Source organism: Saccopteryx bilineata, chromosome 4 (genome assembly GCF_036850765.1).
Source record: "Saccopteryx bilineata isolate mSacBil1 chromosome 4, mSacBil1_pri_phased_curated, whole genome shotgun sequence".
Taxonomy (NCBI): domain Eukaryota; kingdom Metazoa; phylum Chordata; class Mammalia; order Chiroptera; family Emballonuridae; genus Saccopteryx; species Saccopteryx bilineata.
The window spans coordinates 135688649-135697527 of NC_089493.1; the positions used below are offsets into that span (position 1 = coordinate 135688649).

The 8879-nt window shown below is 39.0% G+C and overlaps 1 pseudogene; it reads left to right on the top strand.

The window, feature by feature from the left end:
• Positions 1-3562: 3562 nt before the first annotated feature.
• LOC136335271 (mortality factor 4-like protein 1) lies at positions 3563-4880 on the top strand (annotated as a pseudogene).
• The last annotated feature ends 3999 nt before the right edge of the window (positions 4881-8879 follow it).

The following is an 8879-nucleotide window of genomic DNA, read 5'->3' on the forward strand; positions in this document are numbered from 1 at the left end:
TTTCAAGTGCTCATGGTACATTCTCTAGGATAGACCACACGTTAGGACACAAAATGAGTCTCAATAAATTTAAGAAGATTGAAATCATACCAAGCATCTTCTCTGATCACAAGGGCATAAAATTAGAAATTAACTACAATAGAAAAACTGATTAACACTCAAACACTTGGAGACTAAATAGCATGTTATTAAATAACAAATGGCTTAACAAAGAGATCAAGGAAGAAATAAAAAATTTCCTTGAAACAAATAAAAATGAACATACAACAACTCAAAATTTATGAGGCACAGCAAAAGCAGTCCTGAGAGGGAAGTTTATAGCATTACAGGCATACTTTAAGAAGCAAGAAAAAGCTCAAATAAACAACTTGACCTGCATCTAAACGAACATAAAAAAGAGTAGCACATAAAGCCCAGAGGAAGTAAAAGGAAGGAAATAATAAAGATCAGAGTGGAAATAAATGACACAGAAGCTAAAAAACAATACAGAGGATCAATGAAACCAAGAGCTGGTTCTTTGAAAAGGTAAACAAGATTGATGAACCTTTAACCAGACTCACCAAAAAATAAAGAGAGAGGACTCAAATAAATAAAATTAGAAATGAGAGTGGAGAAGTAACAACTGACACAGCAGAAATACAAAGGATTGTAAGAAAATACTATGAAGAACTGTATGCCAAAAAAATTAGAGAACCTAGGTGAAATGGACAGATTCCTTGAAACATATAATCTTTCAATAATCAATCTGTACCATGGCCAGTTGACTCAGCGGTAGAGTGTCGACCTGGCGTGTAGAAGTCCTGGATTTGATTCCAGGTCAGGGCACACAGGAGATGTGCCCATCTGCTTCTCCACCCTTCCCCTTTCCTTTCTCTCTCTTTCCCTCCTGCAGCCAAGGTCCCATTGGAGCAAAGTTGGCCCTGGTGCTGAGGATGGTTCCATGGCCTTTTGTCTCAGGCATTAGAATGGCTCCGATTGCAGCGGAGCAATGCCCCATAGGGTCCGAGCATCGCCCCCTGGTGGGCATGTTGGGTGGATCCCGGTCAGGCGCATGCGGGAGTCTGTCTGTCCCCACTTCTCACTTCAGAAAAATACAAAAAAAGAGAAAACAATCTGGAAGACTCTGAAAACCTAAACAGTCCCATTACAACAAATGATATTGAAACAGTTATCAAAAAACTCCCAACAAACAAAAGCCCTGGGTCAGATGACTTCACAGGTGAATTCTACCAAATATTCAAAGAAGAACTAACTCTTATCCTTCGCCAGCTATTTCAAACAATTCAAGAGAAGTGAAGACTTCCAAGGTCCTCTTATGAGGCGAGCATAATTCTAAGCCCAAAACCAGGCAAAGACAATACAAAGAAAGAAAACTATAGGCCTATATCACTGATGAATTTAGATGCTAAAATTCTCAACAAAATATTTGCAAACCGAATCCAGCAATACATAAAAAATCATACATCAGCCCTGGCTGGTTGGCTCAGTGGTAGAGTGTCGGCCTGGCATGCAGAAGTCCCAGGTTCAATTCCTAGCCAGGGCACACAGGAGAAGCACCCATCTGCTTCTCCACCCCTCCCCCTCTCCTTCCTCTCTGTCTTTCTCTTCCCCTCCCGCAGCCGAAGTTCCATTGGAGCAAAGATGGCCCGGGCGCTGGGGATGGCTCCTTGGCCTCTGCCCCAGGTGCTAGGGTGGCTCTGGTCGCAACAGAGCGACGCCCCGGAGGGGCAGAGCATCGCCCCCTGGTGCGCGTGCCAGGTGGATCTCGGTCGGGTGCATGCGGGGGTCTGTCTGACTGTCTCTCCCCGTTTCCAGCTTCAGAAAAATACAAAAAAAAAAAAAATCATACATCATTATCAGGTGGGATTTATTCTGGGGAGGCAAGACCAGTACAATATTTGCAAATCATTCAATGTGATTCATCATATAACAAAAGGAAGGAGAAAAATCACATGATAATATCAATAGATGCAGAAAAAGCATTTGATAAAATTTAGCACCCATTCATGATCAAAATGTTTAACAAAGTGGGAATACAGGGAACATACCTCAACATGATAAAGGCCATCTATGACAAATGCACAGCCAACATCATACTCAATGGGAAAATATTAAAAGCAATCCCCTTAAGATCAGGAACAAGGTGGGGTGCCCCCATTCACCACTCTTATTCAACATAGTTCTGAAAGTCCTAGCCACAACAATCAGACAAGAAGAAGAGATAAAAGGTACCCAAGTTGGAAAAGAAGAAATAAAATTATCATTATTTGCTGATGACATGATACTGTACATAGAAAATGCTAAAGTCTCAGTAAAAAAAACTACTGGACCTGATAAATGAATTCAGCAAGGTAGTAGGATATAAAATCAATATTCAGAAATCAGAGGCATTGTTATATACTAACAATGAACTGTCTGAAAGAGAAATTAAAAAAACAATCCCCTTCACTATTGCAACAAAAAAAATAAAGTACCTAGGAGTAAATTTAACCAAGGAGGTTAAAGACTTGTACTCAGAAAATTATACAAAATTGATAAAAGAAATCAAGGAAGATACAAACAAGTGGAAGCATATACCATGTTCATGGATGGGAAGCATAAACATCATTAAAATGTCTATATTACCCAATGCAATTTTCATTAAAATACCAATGAAATACTTCTAAGATACAGAACAAATATTCCAAAAATTTATATGGAACCAAAAAAGAACACAAATAGCCTCAACAATCTTGAAAAAGAAGAATAAAGTGGGTGGTATCACACTTCCTGATATCAAGTTATACTACAAGACCAGTGTACTCAAAACAGCTTGGTACTGGCATAAGAACAGACATATAGATCAATGGAACAGAACAGAGAACCTAGAAATAAACCCACACCTTTATGGACAATTGATATTTGACCAAGGAGGTAAGAGCATTCAATGGAATAAGGACAGTTTCTTTAACAAATGGTGTTGGGAAAATTGGACAGGTACATGCAAAAAAATGAAACTAGACCATCAACTTATACCATTCACAAAAATAAACTCAAAATGGATAAAAGACTTAAATGTAAGTCATGAAACCATAAGTGTGCACAATTCCTTTCCTCCTAGGTCATTAATATGGAGAATTGAGTCAATCAGTTGGTATGTAGGGTCTGAGGGGATTGTTTTGGTGTTTTGTTTGTTTGCCTTCAGTGTACAGTACTTTCAGCTTCAAAACATTTTGCTTAGCATAGAGACCGAGTTCTCAGAAGTGTTTAATTTTTATAAGACTTTTTAAAATTCATTTTAAAAAGAGAGAGAGAGAGAGAGGAGGGGGGAGGAACAGGAAGCACCAACTCTCATATGTGCCTTGACCAGGCAAACTCAGGGTTTCTAACCGGTGACCTCAGTGTTCCAAGTCAACGCTTTATCCATTACACCACCACAAGTGAGGCTATTTCTCAGAAGTTTAAAAAAAATAATATAGAGCATGTACTGCCCATGGCATCTGATGCAGAGGTGGGTGGAGTGTGTGCAGGGGTAGTAGCCTGGGTGGTGGGAGAAGGAGGCAGTGGCAAATCCCTATAATAAATGGCACCAAAGTAGGAGCCAAAGCCTAAATTCCAGGAGGATAAGCAAGTGCTGTGTCTCATGGGCCTCTTCTTCATAAAGCAAAGTGTGTAAAGATTGCCATAAAGGATGAACAAGTGAATACTTTATACATTACAGTGGTTGGAATAAAAATTGGGATGAACAGGTTCCAGAAAACAGAATACCGAAATACATCGGGGTAGTCAACCTTTTTATACCTACCGCCCACTTTTGTATCTCTGTTAGTAGTAAAATTTTCTAACCACCCACCAGTTCCACAGTAATGGTGATTTATAAAGTAGGGAAGTAACTTTACTTTATAAAATTTATAAAGCAGAGTTACAGCAAGTTAAAGCATATAATAATAATTACTTACTAAGTACTTTATGTCGGATTTTCGCTAAGTTCGGCAGAATAAATCTTTATAAAACAACTTACTATAGTTAAATCTATCTTTTTATTTATATATACTTTGGTTGCTCCGCTATCGCCCACCATGAAAGCTGGAACGCCCACTAGTGGGCGGTAGGTACCAGGTTGACTACCACTGGAAATACATGGACACCAATATACAGAAGCAGTAAGAACTTCAAAAAGCCAATCAGAAGCAGTATGCAGAGGGAAAGATGAGAAGGGCTGCCCCGGGCAAGAAGACATCTAGTCTGCAACAGAAAAATGTTGAAGTGAAAACAGAAAAGAACAAACAAAACACCTGGAAATGGAAAGGCTGGCTGTCTAAGAGAGACACCGTAGCCTCCTTGGAGGAAAGAGCTTGAGTAGTAGACTCTACTGTGAAAATGAAGAAACAGAGTTGGAGTGAAGATTCCTGAAGAACTAAACCCAGGGTTTGTTGATGACAGAGACTTAATCACCTGGCAGAAACAGCTCTTTATCTTCTTGCCAACAATGTGGATTCAATTCTGGAGGATTATGCAAATTACAAGAAATCTTGAGAAAACAGATAACAAGGAGTATGCTGTTAATGAAGTTGTGGCCTGAATAAAGAACTACTTCAGTGTAATGTTGGGCACTCAGTTGCTCTACAAATATGAGAGACCACAGTATGTCGAAATCCCTGCACGTCACCCAGATGCACCCATGTCCCAAGTGTATGAAATCTCAGTAGCACATCTACTTGAGATTATGTGTGTGAATTGGAGCAGTGTTGCCCTATACACTTCTGGATGAGAAGAGCCTTGCTTTATTTCTGAATTATCTTCATGATTTTCTAAAACACCTGCCAGAGAATTCGGCAACTTTGCTTAATGCCAGCGAGTATGAAGTGACTCCCCCGGAATACCAATGGAAAGATATGTGAGGCGCTTACTTATACTTATGTTTGGAAGTAACACATTTCTGTTCTTAGTTCTTCTCTATACAAATGCTGTGCTTTGAAGATGTTAGTCTATAACAGAATGGATGTTTGTGTTCTGTTTGATTTTAAACAGAGAAAATAAAAGATAATACAGCTCCTCTTTTTCTTCTTTCATTTCCAAGTTGCTACCAGTGTATTAATGGACAATGGAGAGAGACACAGTGTAGTGTTCTATTGTCCAGTTGTCAAAGTTGCTTTTCAATGCCTTTGACACTACACACTTTTATATGTTAATGCTATATGACAAAATGCTCTGATTTCTAGTGCCAACAGTTCAATTCAAGGTTATATAACTGATCACACTCATGTATTTGTACTTTTTTTTTTTTAAGTGAGAGGAGGGAAGATAGACTCCTACATGCACCCTGGCCAGGATTCACCTGGCAACCAACATCTGGTGCTGATGCTTGAGTCAACGGAGATATCCTCAGCACCTGAGCCCAACACTTAGTGCCTGGGGCCAACACTTGAACCAATAGAGCCTTTGACTGCAAGAGGGGAAAGGAAGGGGAAGAGAAGCAGATGGTTGCTTCCCATGTGTTCCCTGACCCGGGATCAAAACGAGGACATCGCCTGACCAGGTGGTGGTGCAGTGGATAGAGTGTCGGACTGGGATGCAGAAGACCCAGGTTCGAGACCCCAAGGTCACCAGCTTGAGCACGGGCTCATCTGGTTTGAGCAAAAAGCCCACCAACTTGAACTCAAGGTCGCTGGCTCCAGCAAGGAGTTACTCGGTCTGCTGAAGGCCCGCAGTCAAGGCACATGAGAAAGCAATCAATGAACAACTAAGGTGTTGCAACGCGCAATGAAAAACTAATGATTGATGCTTCTCATCTCTCTCCATTACTGTCTGTCTGTCCCTGTCTATCCTTCTCTCTGACTCACTCTCTGTCTCTGTAAAAAATAAATAAATTTAAAAAAAAACAACAAAAAAAAAACGAGGACATCTGCACACCAAGCCGACACTTTTCCATTGACCCAACTGGCTAGGGCCTGTGCATTCTTTTTTTTCAAATCGTGCTCAAAGTAAAGAGCTTATCCCTTGCAAGTCATCCACATTGCTCTTTAGGCATTTAATCTTTGCTCAGATTGTTGAAGAGTGGTGGCTTGTTTATGGTTTTTGTATTTGTGTCTAATGCACGTTTTAACATGATAGACATAATACATTATGTAACTACCGTTTTCTGGAAAAGCCAATGTTTTAGGAATTATTTGTCAGATCTTCAATAAATTTTTTCTTAAATTTCAAATAATAATAATATACCTGTCCCACCTGCAGTTTTAAGACTGCCCAGGACACTTGCATCTCAGAGGGATTTTCTAGAATTACCCTTGCCCCTCACCAGCAGTAATCTGTTGCCTGGTACTCATGCTTGCTAGCCTCATGGTGGATATCAGTGAGGATCCTGTGTTGTCCTGGTACAGCCTTGGTCTTAAACAGGCTGAAAACTCTGGTGCCCTGTGGGAGAGTAAGGAAATAATCTGGCCCCAAATCTTTAAAAGTATTCTACCACTCTGGGGAGAGCATAATACTCTCTTCTGCCTAAGACTCACAAAAGATATAAGGAAGAGTATCATGATCATGGAGAGAAGAAGGGTCAAGATCACTGAGAAAACCCCAGGGATAGAGGACCAGTCTTTCTCTTGAGAACTCAGTGAAGTTCTGTGGAGAAAAGCATGTGAGAGGTGTGAATTTCCCTTGTGTTTGCAACTCCCAGAAGCCCATACTCTCACATAGCCCATACTTCACCTTTAGCAATTTGTTTACACATTTTATGTGCATCTTTCTTCTCTGCTTCTGTGGAGCAAGTGTTTCTTTTGTGCTCTGCCAGAGGTGAACCTGTGCTCCTGTTTTATATCTCATCAGTGACACCTGTCTTTCCTAAGATTTTATGCTTTTTGATTGCCCTCAGATCTCTGATGGGTACAGGAAAAGATACACTTTTGTAGTTTATCTGGTTGTTATTGTTGTTGCTATATATGAGCAATACTTTTCCAGCTTTCTTCATCCTAGAAGTAATTTTTTGTGTTTTAAGGAATGTTTTCATAATCCATCCCATATATATTTAATATGTAGCATGACAACTGATGATTTTTTAAAAATTTATTTGAAATTTCAATTTCCTCTTTTTTTTTTTTTTTTTTTAATTTTATTTTTTTAATGGGGTGACATCAATAAATCAGGATACATATATTCAAAGATAACAAGTCCAGGTTATCTTGTCGTTCAATTATGTTGCATACCCACCACCCAAAGTCAGATTGTCCTCTGTCACCTTCTATCTTGTTTTCTTTGTGCCCCTCCCACCCCCTATCCCTCTCCCATTCCCCCCTCCCCCCTGTAACCACCACACTCTTATCAATGTCTCTTAGTTTCACTATTATGTCCCACCTACGTATGGAATAATACAGTTCCTGTTTTTTTCTGATTTACTTATTTCACTTCGTATCATGTTATCAAGATCCCACCATTTTGCTGTAAATGTTCCGATGTCATCATTTCTTATGGCTGAGTAGTATTCCATAGTGTATATGTGCCACATCTTCTTTATCCAGTCATCTATTGATGGGCTTTTTGGTTGTTTCCATGTCCTGGCCACTGTGAACAATGCTGCAATAAACATGGGGCTGCATGTGTCTTTCCGTATCAATGTTTCTGAGTTTTGGGGATATATACCCAGTAGAGGGATTGCTGGGTCATAAGGTAGTTCTATTTTCAGTTTTTTGAGGAACCACCATACTTTCTTCCATAATGGTTGTACTACTTTACATTCCCACCAACAGTGGATGAGGGTTCCTTTTTCTCCACAGCCTCTCCAACATTTGCTATTACCTGACTTGCTAATAACAGCTAATCGAACAGGTGTGAGGTGGTATCTCATTGCCGTTTTGATTTGCATTTCTCTAATAGCTAAAGAAGATGAGCACCTTTTCATATATCTGTTGGCCATTTGTATTTCTTCCTGGGAGAAGTGTCTATTCATATCCTCTTCCCATTTTTTTATGGGATTGTTTGTTTGTTTGTTGTTGAGTTTTATGAATTCTTTGTATATTTTGGATATTAGGCCCTTATCTGAGCTGTTGTTTGAAAATATCATTTCCCATTTAGTTGGCTTTCTGTTTATTTTGTTATCAGTTTCCCTTGCTGAGCAAAAACTTCTTAGTCTGATGTAGTCCCATTCATTAATTTTTGCCTTCACTTCTCTTGCCATTGGAGTCAAATTCATAAAATGCTCTTTAAAACCCAGGTCCATGAGTTGAGTACCTATGTCTTCTTCTATGTACTTAATTGTTTCAGGTCTTATGTTTAGATCTTTGATCCATTTTGAGTTAATTTTTGTACAGGGGGAGAGACTGTAGTCCAGTTTCATTCTTTTGCATGTGGCTTTCCAGTTTTCCCAGCACCATTTATTGAAGAGGCTTTCTTTTCTCCATTGTGTGTTGTTGGCCCCTTTATCAAAAATTATTTGACTATATATATTGTGGTTTTATTTCTGGACTTTCTATTCTGTTCCATTGGTCTGAGTGTCTATTTTTCTGCCAATACCATGCTGTTTTGATTGTCGTGGCCCTATAATAGAGTTTGAAGTCAGGTATTGTTATGCCCCCAGCTTCATTCTTTTTCTTTAGGATTGCTTTGGCTATTCGGGGTTTTTTATAGTTCCATATAAATCTGATGATTTTTTGCTCTATTTCTTTAAAAAATGTCATTGGAATTTTGATGGGAATTGCATTAAATTTGTATATTGCTTTGGGTAATATAGCCATCTTGATTATATTTATTCTTCCTAGCCAAGAACAAGGTATATTCTTCCATCTCATTATATCTTTTTCGATTTCCCTTAACAATGGTTTATAGTTTTCATTATATAAGTCCTTTACATTCTTTGTTATGTTTATTCCTAAGTATTTTATTTTTTTTGTTGCAATCGTGAAGGGGAT